The sequence below is a fragment of the Oncorhynchus mykiss genome, chromosome 7, assembly GCF_057628025.1.
Source record: "Oncorhynchus mykiss isolate SJ-2025 chromosome 7, ASM5762802v1, whole genome shotgun sequence".
Taxonomy (NCBI): Eukaryota; Metazoa; Chordata; class Actinopteri; order Salmoniformes; family Salmonidae; genus Oncorhynchus; species Oncorhynchus mykiss.
Genome location: NC_143028.1, coordinates 69,396,390 through 69,409,356, shown reverse-complemented (window position 1 = coordinate 69,409,356; position 12,967 = coordinate 69,396,390). Strand labels below are relative to the sequence as shown.

General features: G+C 41.6%; 1 protein-coding gene across 3 annotated transcripts in view; it reads left to right on the top strand.

The window, feature by feature from the left end:
- The window catches only part of LOC110528483 (disks large-associated protein 4), a 209,842-nt gene that overhangs the window by 34,547 nt on the left and 162,328 nt on the right, over positions 1–12,967 (top strand). For all 3 annotated transcript variants that reach the window (XM_036984062.2, XM_036984063.2, XM_090241844.1), the window contains exon 2: positions 8,704–8,770. The gene's annotated coding sequence lies outside the window, so the exon portion shown is untranslated. The remainder of the gene's footprint in view (positions 1–8,703; positions 8,771–12,967) is intronic.

The following is a 12,967-nucleotide window of genomic DNA, read 5'->3' as shown; positions in this document are numbered from 1 at the left end:
CTCAAGCTCCCGAGTGGCGCAGAGGACTAGTTCACTGCATCTCAGTGCTGGAGGCGTCACTACAGACCCTGGTTTGATTCCAGGCTATATCACAACCGGCTGTGATTGGGAGTCTCATAGGGCGGCGCACAATTGGCCCGGGGTCATCTGGGTTTGGCCGGGGTAGGCCGTCATTGTAAATAAGAATTTGTTCTTAACTGACTTGTCTAGTTAAATAAAGGTTCAATACATGTAAAAAATGCAAACTGATTCATTTTATTGTCGCGAAAGCCACCATTTTTGACCTGGACTATCTTTCCCCCTTTAGATTAGGACATACTGCATTTCATAGCACAAATTGGATTTAAAGATCCCTTTAAACAAAAAGAGGTTTAGGTAAATAGAAAGCACGGTGGCGTAGCTTTACGTCTGATTAAATGTTATTGCTTCCCTTTTTAAGAGGGGTTTAAAAGTAGGGCTTACTTTTTATTTGCTTAAAGACCACCTGCCATGAGTGAGTGAGAGAGAGAGAGAGAGAGAGAGAGAGAGAGAGAGAGAGAGAGAGGCCGGGGCAGTATTATAGTAATCTAGAACAGATTGATGGGTATGGAAGTGTGGGACTGGACAGTGGAAGCTCCACGGAAGAAATGCCTATGCCAACTCTCTCTGCCCTCATCTGTCAGACCTCTCCCTCTTTCTCTCCCCTCTCCACATCTCCTTTACCGTCACCCTTTCTCTCTGTCTTTTTTCACTATCATTGTTCTCTTCCCACCTTCATCTATCCTCTGTCATTCGTCCACCTCGTCTTAATTTCTCTCTTTCTTTCTTTGCCATCTCTGGTCCCTCTCATCCTCCCCCTCTGTTGTCTTGTCATCCGTCTCTCCTCTGTTACTATCTCTTCTCTCACTTTGTTTTCTCTCCCTCCATCCCCTGTCTACTGTACATGCTGTATATATTTTATCTTGCTATTCTTACTCTACCTCTGTGTTCTCTCTCTCTTTCTCACTCTTGCTCTCTTTCCCAACCACGGCCTAGCTTGAGGTAGATTCAGTCTCCATGGCGATCGCTGGAGGCTCCGCTGCTCTTACCAAGGTCACCTCTACGCTAGTGTCACCCAGTACAGCGCTACTCACCAACAGCTGAGAAAGAGGGAAAGAGAGAGAGAGAGAGAGGGGGAGAGCAAGAGAGCGAGAGGGAGGGAAGTTGAGCGATGGAGAGGCTTACATGTAATCTGTTACTCACAAAATAGAGGCATAAAAAGACAAAAGTAAAGGAAATGCAGAGTGAAGGAAATGCAGAAATGTATGAAAATGCTGAAAATATTTTTTTATTGAAGTTTGATTGAACAGTATAAAACAATCAGATAAGAGAAAGCCCCATTAAAACCACTAATGTCACGTTCTGACCTTAGTTCTTTTATTTATGTCTTTGTTTTAGTATGGTCAGGGTGTGAGTTGGGGTGGGCAGTCTATGTTTTGTGTTTCTATGTTTAGGTTTCTGTTTCGGCCTCGTATGGTTCTCAATCAGAGGCAGGTGTCATTAGTTGTCTCTGATTGAGAATCATACTTAGGTAGCCTGGGTTTCACTGTTGGTTTGTGGGTGTTTGTTTCCGTGTCTGTTTTGGTTTGGTTTTCGTTCATGTTCACATTTATTGTTTTGTATTTCTTAGTGTTCAGTTTCTGTTTTATAATAAACGATAGGGACACTTACCACGCTGGGTTTTGGTCCGATCCCTGCTACACCTCTTCAGACCAAGAGGAGGAAATCTGCCGTTACAACTGACTGGTTCTGCTTCGGTTCTGTTGGCACCTAGTGTGCTTGCATATTCCCTTGAAAGACCTTCACTTGAAAAATGAGACGCCATAGCCAATATACAATTCCTCAGAATAGACAGAATTAATCTAAGATAACTCAAGAAATCTGTAATTAATTAACAATTAATTAAACAATTAAGTGGACATTTTAGTCACGCATTTAACATCTAACTAAGTAGGATGTTTGGTGCAGTATTTCTCAAGTTAAAAAATGTGCATGACAACGAGTCGTCTATCGTTGAATGAAAATAAACACTTCATTGAAGAATCACTACTGTTGACCAATCACCGATTTAGGGGCGTAGACTTCGGCTTCCGAACTTCGGCTTTCCTCAAGAAAATGCTTTGTGTGCACGAACAGCTGAAAACAAAAACCTTGCCAAAGACCAAAACGAACTAAAACATCACAAAATGTATTCATAATATATACACTAACTGTTTTGGATGGGAAGCAAGTGGACACATTTAAAATGTTTTTGTTGCCACCCTTTTATTATAAAAAACATGATCATACTATTTTGGCAATATTGCAAACAAGAGAAGTGGGTTAACAAAAACATTGTGAGGTTCCACAAAGCAGGGGCTTGTGCGGGAGATCATCTAAGCACCACAGTACAGCACACAGAGTGAATAAGAGCACTGAACAAAACACAGGCATTGCAATTGACAAGCTCTAAAGACACGCCATATGAGCTGGAAGCAAGAGAGTGGATGTCTATAAGCCAGCTGGCAAGTGTTTGGCTATGCCATTAGGATGCTAGCAAGGTTACCGATTTAGCCTACAAAGCACTGGCTGTTATACTGTAAATGGTTGATACTGTGCAGTGCTACTGACTGACCTACTTGGAAACCAATGATTATGTTAAAAGGTATATTCTGCAATGGTAAAACTGGGTCAGACAAACACTTCTTATACACACCTATCACACATACAACTGTACACACACACGCACGCACGCACGCACGCACATACAAACACACACACACACACACACACACACACAAGCGCACGCACGCGCACGCACACGCACACGCACACACACACACAAACAAACAAACACACTCACCCTCACCCAGACTTCATACCTCTTCTACAGTTTTCTCATCCCTCTTACTTAGGTTCATCCCCCTCTCTCGTCCTCCCTCTCTCCGTTCTATGGCCTCCACCTCCCAGGGAGTGTGCTGGAGGAGTCGTCTGCTTAGAAACATTAATATTTCAGCCACTACCACGCACCACACACACACACTAGGGGATCCACAAGTTCAGTATATGGGAGAAGATAAGGGTCTGAGTGTCTGATGCAATGGGGGAGTGTGTGACAGCGGGAAGGAGAGGGAGAAAGAAGGAGTGAGAGAAGAGAGATAAAAAAAATGGAGGGGATATCAGCGAGTTGAAATGGAGAAGTGAGGGAGGGGGGTTACGAAACAAAGATGGAGCAAGTGTCTCGTTTTTTCCCCGTAACCATGTCTTTGGTGAAATTGTCTCGCTTTTGTGAAGGTAGTAGTCGCAGTCACGCCACTAAAACATAACATTGAAATGTAAAGCGAAAGAGAGGAAAATAGAAAGAATGGAAGGGTAGCAGAGAGAAAGAAAATAAGACAAGGGGGAGATTTAAAAGGATATGTGTGTATAAGAGAAATTGAAAACACAAGATGAAAATGCATTATTTAAAGAAAGAGAGCGCTAACAGCATAATGTGATCCAATACCATGTAGGAGAAAGAGGGGGAAAGGATAGAGAGAACAAGGCCCATTCGGGAAGGAGGAGGGAGTGATGGGGAGGGAGAAGAGGGAAGTGGTGAAGGTGTGCCAGACACAGCAGGATATCCTGTATGGCTGATGATTGAGGGCTGTGGGCAGGCTTCCCCTTCCTCTCTGTGTGAACTGCAGTGTGGCCAACTTTTTACCTCCTGTTAACTAGGGCGGTTGCCACAATGATGTTTGTCATGGTTACGGTTGGTACTTTCCTGTAGTCAAATGACCAAATCGCCCTTAATGGCCTCATGGGTGGAATGTTAATGTTTTAATAATTTCAGAATTAATAAACATTTTTCTTTTTAATGCAGATGATCCGGTGTTTCTATGTCAAATTGTTTTGTTATACAAATACAGGGATTGTTGTTTAAGCCCTTAACCATGTGTATACTTTTGTGTGGTCCTGATTTAGCCCACTGCAGTAAAAGGCTAACACGGCAAGGGCCATCCCAGGGGAAACCAGAGGGATGCTATACCTGGTGGTTAACTGTTTTTTTACTCTATGTCAAATCTACGTTTGTGTGATGCCACGCCAGCAGGAGCAAACATTTTTGGGGTTATCTCAGATTGTTCTGGCAATTTTCATGTAGAAACTTAATTAGGAGGATATATTTTTTAAATGCTTTTTACACAAACCATTTTTTACACAAACCATTTGTATCACCAACCATTTAAAAAAAAAAGATAATTAAAGTGTCCATTTTAGGCCCTTTTCAGACCTATACATGCCTCATGTACATGTAAGATCCTATGATCGGTGAATATTAATATATATATATTAATATATCATATTAATATTTCAAATCCAGACTTTTTTATTTTGTTCATTTTAAGACATATTGTTTGGAACAATATACTCTTCAATTAAATCACATTTTCAGAGAGGGCTCTCTGCTGTTTCTGAAGATATGATACATTTTATGAGCACCACCAACACAGTGAATGGGAAAATGGATTTAAATTGAACCCTGCTGGTAATTTGCTGAATGTACAATCTTAAATGAGTGTTGTAATTGGTTAATGACTTATAATAGCCATTTATATTTATAAAATGGGTCATATCATTAAAAGTAGCAGAGAGCCTACTCTGGAACTTGGACATGTGTGAAGAGTACAGTATTTTGTTACAAACAATATGTCTTAAAATGAACAAAATAAAAAAGGCAGTTTTTACGATATTAATATGAATATTTGTAATGTTGAATTAATTAATGTGGATTTTTTTAAATTTTAGAATCAAAACATACTACATTTTTTAGAGCACACTTTAAGGAGTATGACACGAAGATGTTGTCAGTATCATGTATGGTTCACAGATCATAGTGTCTTACAGGAGGCATGTATAGGTCGAAAATGTAATAAAATAGATTTTCGTGATAAATGTAAAAAGCATGTTAAACATCCTTCCTCCCAATAAAATGTGAGGATTGCCAGAACAATCTGAGATACCAAAAACATTTAACGCTCCCTCTGTCGTGGAACCGCCCCATTTTAGTACATTGTGTACAGTATACACAGTGCTAGTGTAGATGTGAAACTGACAGCTCAGCCTAAAGTGTCGCCAATTGTGCCGCTAAATAGTTCACTTTTCGGTGTCTCGACTGGTAAGACACTTCGGGAGGGCGGTCACGTGTGCTAGCCAGGCAGAGGTCCTCGGTTCGAGCCTTGGTGGACCCAAATCAGGTGGAAGCGGTACTCGCTATGCAAGCAGTGTGACATCCTTTACACTAGCAACCCATATGTAGTTGATAAAAACACATTGGATGACTTCACATTCAGCTGAAATTGCTGCTATATTTGGTTGTCTCATGGTATTGGCATGGTCAAAATACTGCACCAATCGGGCCTCCCGGGTGGCGCAGTGGTCTAAAACATCGTAGTGCTAGCTGTGCCACCAGAGACTCTGGGTTCGAGCCCAGGCTCTGTCGCAGCCGGCCGCGACCGGGAGGTCAATGGCCTAGCGTCGTCCGGGTTAGAGAGGGCTTGGCCGGTAGGGATATCCTTGTCTCATTGTGCTCTAGCGACTCCTGTGGCGGGCCGGGCTGACCAGGTTGATAGGCATACGGTGTTTCCTCCGGCACATTGGTGCGGCTGGCTTCCGGGTTGGATGCGCGCTGTGCAGCTTGGTTGGGTTGGGTTGTGTTTCGGAGGACGCATGGCTCTCGACCTTCGTCTCTCCCAAGCCCGTACGGGAGTTGTAGCGATGAGACAAGACAATTGGATACCACGAAATTGGGGGTAAAAAAAATAATAATAATTAAATACTGCACCAATCAAGTGTGATACATGATATTTTATCAAATTCAATAAATGTGTTTATGGTACATTTGTTATTATGAAAGCCTCATCTTGCAAACTCACTCTTTGCTGTCTTGCAATAGAAGACAAAGAGCATTTGCGCTTGCATAAATCAATGACAAACTGATTCCATCGAACAAACAACTTTACAAACCACTGTCACATAAGACATCAAACTACAAACTCTTCACTCACCCAAACACCAAACTCACATTTGAGCTAAATGTCCCCATCATCTCTACAGTCCCTTCTTCCTTATGCACCACAGCTCCCCCAGTTCCACAGTGTCTTTGTTTTTAATTAAGGTGTTTCGATGGATGTTTTTGATTAGCTAGGCCTTATTTGCCTAGCTATGAACCACATGTTGCTCTCTCCATATTTACCCCGGACTATAAGGCTAGGCCTGTCAATGACCATAGAGAGGGAAACAGACTCACTGCACCCCTCCAGCCAAAACAGATTATGGGAGCATATCTCCCATGGTGCATTGCGTGTGCATTGTGTGTGCCTGAGCACCTTTGTAACGGCCAGGGGGTGCATATCACAATAGAATGAACAGAGAGAGAGAGAGAGAGAGAGAGAGAGAGAGAGAGAGAGAGAGCGATCACAGAGAGGTGATATGTTCAGTTTGTTTATCTGGAAATAGATTTCTTCACACTGATCTCCCAGCGGAGTAGCAGCCGTTGCTATGCGCCCTCTGTGATTCGAGTGTGAGAGGAGAAGCATGGAGGAGGAGGTGGAGGAGAAACGGGGGGAAGGTTGGACTGTCTTTTTAATCTCAAGAAGAGTTTTGTCATTCATGCTTATAGATGCTGAGGTAGAATGATAAAAAGTAGGCCAAGTGTGTGCGTGCGTGCATGCATGCGTATCTGTATGAGTGAGTGAGTGAGTGAGTAAGAGAAAAAGAGAGAGACAGGGAGAGAGAGTGCCCTGAAGTTAAGATTTCTCTGAGTGGACTGTGAGTGGTTGAGCTCAGATGGCCCCACTGCGCTGCTGAAACAGAGGCTGTAATGTATGTGTGTCAGTGGAGTGCTACTGTAGGTTAATGCACCACCACTCACTGAGCTTCTGTATGCTATGAGGGTCCTGTGGTTAGCACCAGTGTTAGCGATGCCTTAGGAAACTGAAACTGCATTGAGCCCTAATGGCTGGTCAGCTGTACAATACATGGTCAAACAAACCCTCCAGTCAAGACTTCCTGATGACTAATGTTAACTTGTGAGCTATGTGTACATCTTTTGTCGCTGCTCAGTCAGCAAAACATGAAGCCTCTTTTTCTTCTATGTCTACCATGATCCGACATATCCCTCTCCCTCAGGCTTCAGCATCTTAACTCAAGCTGCCATCGCTTTGGCTGGTCTATTTGTGCGGTCTAGTCCGAATATTGATTTAACTTTTTTTCTATCTAGTTTATCCTGTCGGTCCTGTCACTATCATTAATTATCACGGCTCTCACCTTGTGTTGATGTATCCAACACATTTGATTGTGGCTAAAGGCTAGAATGATAGGAATGATATGTTCAAATCCCTCTTGATGTGTCTCTAAGGGGGTCCTGTTCTGTTGGATGAACAAGAGCTGAACTGTGATAGCATTGATTGAACAAGAGCTAACTGCATGCAGACACACATACACACACACACGAGTGTACGCACGCACGCACACACAGAAACACTCACTCACACACACACACAGGATCAAACTCAAGCGCAACAGCAGATTGCAGGGCAATGGTAAGCTATGACTCCAACCTGGCCTAGATGGCCCTATTGGGTTCAAGCCAAGGTATCAGGGGACTAGGCTTCCATAGAAGTAGTCCATCCCACCAAAGGTCAGGGCTGGTACGGCCACATTTGCTATCAATCAACATTCATCCCTTATCAGTGTGTGTTACCAAAAAGGAAGACAGAAGTAGTAATAGACTTACTGTGCAGTGGAGGCTGCCGATGGGAGGACGGCTCATAATAATGGCTGGAACGAAGCAAATGGAATGGCATCATGTATTTGATACCATTCCACTAATTTCACTCCTGTCATTACCACAAAACCCATTCTCCCCAAATAAGTTGCCACCAACCTCCTTTGCTTTGTGACAACTCTTATCCACACTACTGTATATGTATGGCTTTTGCTATGTGGCGTCATGTGATGGTAATATGGGTGTAGCTTTATCTCATTGAGGACCTCCACCAGTATTGTAAGGGGGCAGAGTTTTGTCTGGTTATCTCAACTACCATGCACGTTGTTGCTTACACTCAACTCTATGGTTTTGAAGTTTTAATGATTATTACAGCCAACAATGCTTTTCCAACGCTATGTGGTATGTTCAATATTTTGAAACAATTCTCATTGGGAAAATATCCTTTCCAAAACTTGGTTCACTTTTAAGGGAAAGTACTTGCCGGAGCTTCTTCCTGAAGAATGATCTTAATCGGAAGTTAGGATTCTTAATTAAATTGTCTGATCTCCAAAGTTGCTCCAATTCGCATACCTCTGAAAGATAGGCCTAATTGATTTCCAAAACAAAGAAATGGCTGGATAATTCAATTTCTTCTGTTGATAATTACCGAAAAGATAAGTAGGGTTTTGAAGACACTAGATTAAGATGAAGTGCATTAAGTCTTGTGTTATTTGCTGACTCATTGCCTTTTAAGCTAAAGCTATTAAATTATCTGAAAAACTCATTAACTCAAACTCGAATCAGCAGTATTAATGTACAGATTCTATATCCCTTAATTCCTTGTACCCTGCCAAGTCCTCTATTTACTACAGAAGGCTCACAAAATATGTGAATGTATTGTAACTTTCACTATTACTATGGCTAATCATGCTAATGTTTCCCTCCATTTTGTGTTGCAGGATTTCTTTATCTATTGGCCACTACGTCCATGTCTTTGAAGACGGATTATCTAAACCATTCAACAAGGTATGTGTGCTGAAATATCAGATATCTTCTACCAAAGTGTCCCTGGTCTTCAAAAGTGCAAAGTGACATTCCCTCCTCTTTGGGTCCTGTCACCTCCTTGCTTTCCTCCTTCCATCCGAATCTGGCTGACATTGTGAAGGATACCGGTGGTTTGAGTCCTAAGGAGACACTGACCTACTTGTGGTTGATGCTGGATTTTTTGAAAAGGCTGAACTACCTAGGGAATTCGCTTATGGGGGAGGCAGTTGACATTGTCCTTGCCCAGGTTGAACGTTGATGGATACCAGGCATTTGGATGGAGCGTCACTGTCAGGCTCACAAAAGGATGGGTCTATGAACGGTGGAACTTTTTGTCCAGTGTTATGAGCTTTGATGAATTTCTTGCTTTTCTAAGCTCACTTTTGTCCTTACCGATTAGAATATAAATGACAATTTACATAATGATAAATGGTTAGGGTATTAGACGAGCACATATGTTGTAGTAGTGTTCTGCGGTTTCAAGGATGATAAGGCCTATTTTGTTTGCCAAAGGTACGCACACTGTTGCCTGCCGAGCACTTACTGTAACCCTGACTGAACAAGCTTGCTGCTCAACATTATGAGTGGTGTCGGGATATAACCCTAAAGTACACCACTGGACTAAGTTATTTCTTGTAGTCTTTTAGGATTTCATTCAGAGCAAGTGTAGATATGTATAATTTTACCTGGGATACTGTTCCTTTTGAAGAGCTACTTCCGAAGTACAATGAAACATTTTTAAAACAATCCCTCCTCTCTCCTCTACCAATTGGATGGAAGGAATCAAATTAGGATGATTAGAAAATAAATAAATTCACTTTGGTTTTGTATAAAAACAGGAATGTGTGTATTTGCACACTGCTAGAAGCATGACTCTAACTAGTTAAGCTGTTTAACGGTGGGTGTTAAATATTCCAGGACAGTGATAGTGGCTACTTGGTTATCACACTTCAGACCAATTCAATATTTTGCTGCAGCTGTGATTTCTCGCTCTGTTGGGTTCCCGGAACATACATGGTCATGAAACAGTGACCCATTTGATAAAAGCTTATAGAATGAAACATCAGAGAGAGCAGAAGCTACACATACTTAGAGCTGTTGTTTTCAAGGAAGACCCATGTGATAACAAGGAATACAACATGCATGCTCTGTGTATGCATTCTGCAATCCTCAAACATCCCCTTTTACATAGAAATGGTTGCTCCCATAATGCTTCCTAAGCACACACACACGCACAGCAACTCTGACCTCTGAATTCAAATCTTATAGGGTTCATTTAGAGGAGCCTGTCACTCTATAGCAACATGGTGATGTTTCAGAGCTCAAGGCCAATCATATTCCTCCTTGAGTTCAAACAGCCTTGGGAGACCAGCACATGATTTGGCCTGAAATTAGCACATGGCCTATGGCCTCTGGAACAACCGTTGCAGACATCCGTCATCATTTTAAGGGGTAATAAACATGTAAATAAACATGCTAAGGAGGAACAAACCCATTCATTTATTTCTCTAATTGCTCTTTACATGGCAGGGTGTTGGGAAGAAGATCAGTGCCTCCCTGGAGGGCTTGAGTTCCCCGCCCTCCAGGGATTCGAACCAGTGTTTCTGTTTGTCAAATCAGTCTTTCCCCCTAACCTTCCAGGCCATATTGTTGAATGTTGTAGATTTTTACATTAGGGTGTTCCTACAACTAAAAGGCAGCAGAGTTATTAGGGAGAGCTTACCATTTCATCTGAATTGCAAATGGAAGTGAATAGGTGTACTGTAAATATCTATGCATACTAATGCCATGTACTTTAGGCCGTGTGTTCTCTCTCGTGTGTCACCAAGAATAGAAGCCTCTGCCCAGCTATGATGATTTATGATTTCATTACAGAAATGTCCGCCACACTTTCCCGCTGTCCATCAAGCAAGCCCATTGAGAAATGTGGTTACACTTACAATTTCAGGTATGTTGCAATTGATAATAGCTGTGCTGTACACATACTGTCTATAGACTGTTGTAAGGCTAGCTCTATGTCAGCAAAACATGTAGCCCTTGGATTATGTCAAGTAATTATTTCATCAGTGTTCAGAAATTCCAATTATATTCATCTGTCTGACACCCAGAGGTTGTAAAGTTCTGGTCTTAAATAAAACAGACAGAATTCCCAACTCACAAGTGATCAGATCCCAATTTATTTGCGAGAGTTTTCGCAAATACATTTCTTCTTATACCATCCTAAACTACGCACATACATACATACATACATACACACACACATACATACACACCAACATGGATTTTCTCATGAGTCTAACCACAGTTTATAACCCCTCAGCTAACCGTTCCAGTCTCCCCCAGACACTAGAACTCTGGAGGAGCTCTCCCTGTCCTCTCTTATCTCCACATACATTCCTTTCTCCCTAGGTACATGCCATATAACCTCTTCCTAATGAACAAACATTATTTAATACTACAAGAAAGACAGGGTGGAATTCTTGCAAGTTATAGTGCAGTATACCTCATTTAGTCATTATTGATAAAAATCCCATAACAGATTATCAGAAGGAGTGCTAGTAAACAAATAGCTGATTTATCCCATGATGATACTGTTTGAGAAATATTTAATATCCAAGCACGAGAGATTCTCTAGTTTCCCCCAAGGCTTATTACATTTGCTTCAATCAGCCCACTCACTTTTACTCACTTCTATATTGTTTTCTCGGAGAGCTCGGCTCATTGCATTGCATTTTATCTAGTTGATGAATTGTTGATGCTATTACTCTTATTTGATTTTATCTATCAGAGGCTACTGTGTACCAGTGTATCTACTGTACACCCCCTGCATATCTTTTTTTGCAAAAGCTCCACAACATGATGCATATAAACTGATACCAGGTTGGCAATCCGCGTGCGTTATTTATCATGGGAACGTTGCAAGGGAGATTGCCGATTTTCCCCTATGACTGTGGCATACTGTTTAGTCAAAGTAAACCCATTTACAAGAGCTTGGGACTATAAAGTTCTCTCTGCAAAAAGATAATTCAGAGATAACTGGCTATAAGGTTCTGAAACCTCATTGGTTTGAATGGTGTCAGCAATTTTTTATCTTCAATTCTTTTGAACTTAACCTGAATTGGGGTATTTACACTACTGTACGTATAGGTAGTGAACATTGAACAGAACAAGGCAATGTCAATAACTCAATCTTGACCAAGATGCAGATAGAAACTTATAGTCCCACGCTCTTTATTTACTATGATTTCAGCTGGAATCATACAATTGATAGACGAGTATGAAGGGGCTAGCATAACATTTGCTCAGGGGATATTCCCCCTGACTGCTGATTGGCTTACAACCGTGGTATATCAGACCGTATACCAGGGGTATGGCAAAACATTTATTTTTACTGCTCTAATTATGTTGGTAACCAGTGTCGTGTCTTTGGCTATGCCGGATTAAGTGATATGACATGCTATTCTATAAAATCCTTTCTCTGTAATTAATATTACATGATTGAGCTAATCATATAAATGTAATTAACTAGAAAGTCGGGGCACCACGAAAGAGTGTTTATAGAGCTAGTAATATTTTACATCAATAGCAGTCAATATTAATTGTCACCTTATTTCAGTCTCATCTGAAAGTTGTAAATTATTGGTTATCTTCACAAACCCCGGCTAACAAGTTGAATCAGCAATACAAAATTGGGTTGAATTATTTATTTTTAAAATGTCCCTGATGGATGGAGCCGACATCATTTCTGGTTACACAAAGGAAAGGAGGTTGGGTTTGAGTGAAAGAGCGGGAAGACTGAGGAACAAAGGGAGAAGCCATGCTATCGTAAATACAGTATCTTATGCATTCTAAATTACCGCCCATTTGGAAAAGGAAAATGCAATAGGTATTTACTCTGAGCTGCGCTTCGGTAGGTTGGACGTAGATGCTGGCCGTGTTGGCCAACAGAGATCTTCCTGTCCTTGGAAGAATGTCTCTGGTGGTAAATTGGATACGTTGTAGTATCGTCATTGTGTGTTAGACTGGGTACGTCGTCCATCCTTTCCTAGCCCACGTTTACAGCGGCCGCTGCTAACTCAACGGCTAGGATGTCTCACTTCTTTAGTGAATAAGAGTTCAAAGTTCAAACCATTCACAACCAAAGCTCACGCTGAGGTTGGCTTAGTTCTGTAGTTGACA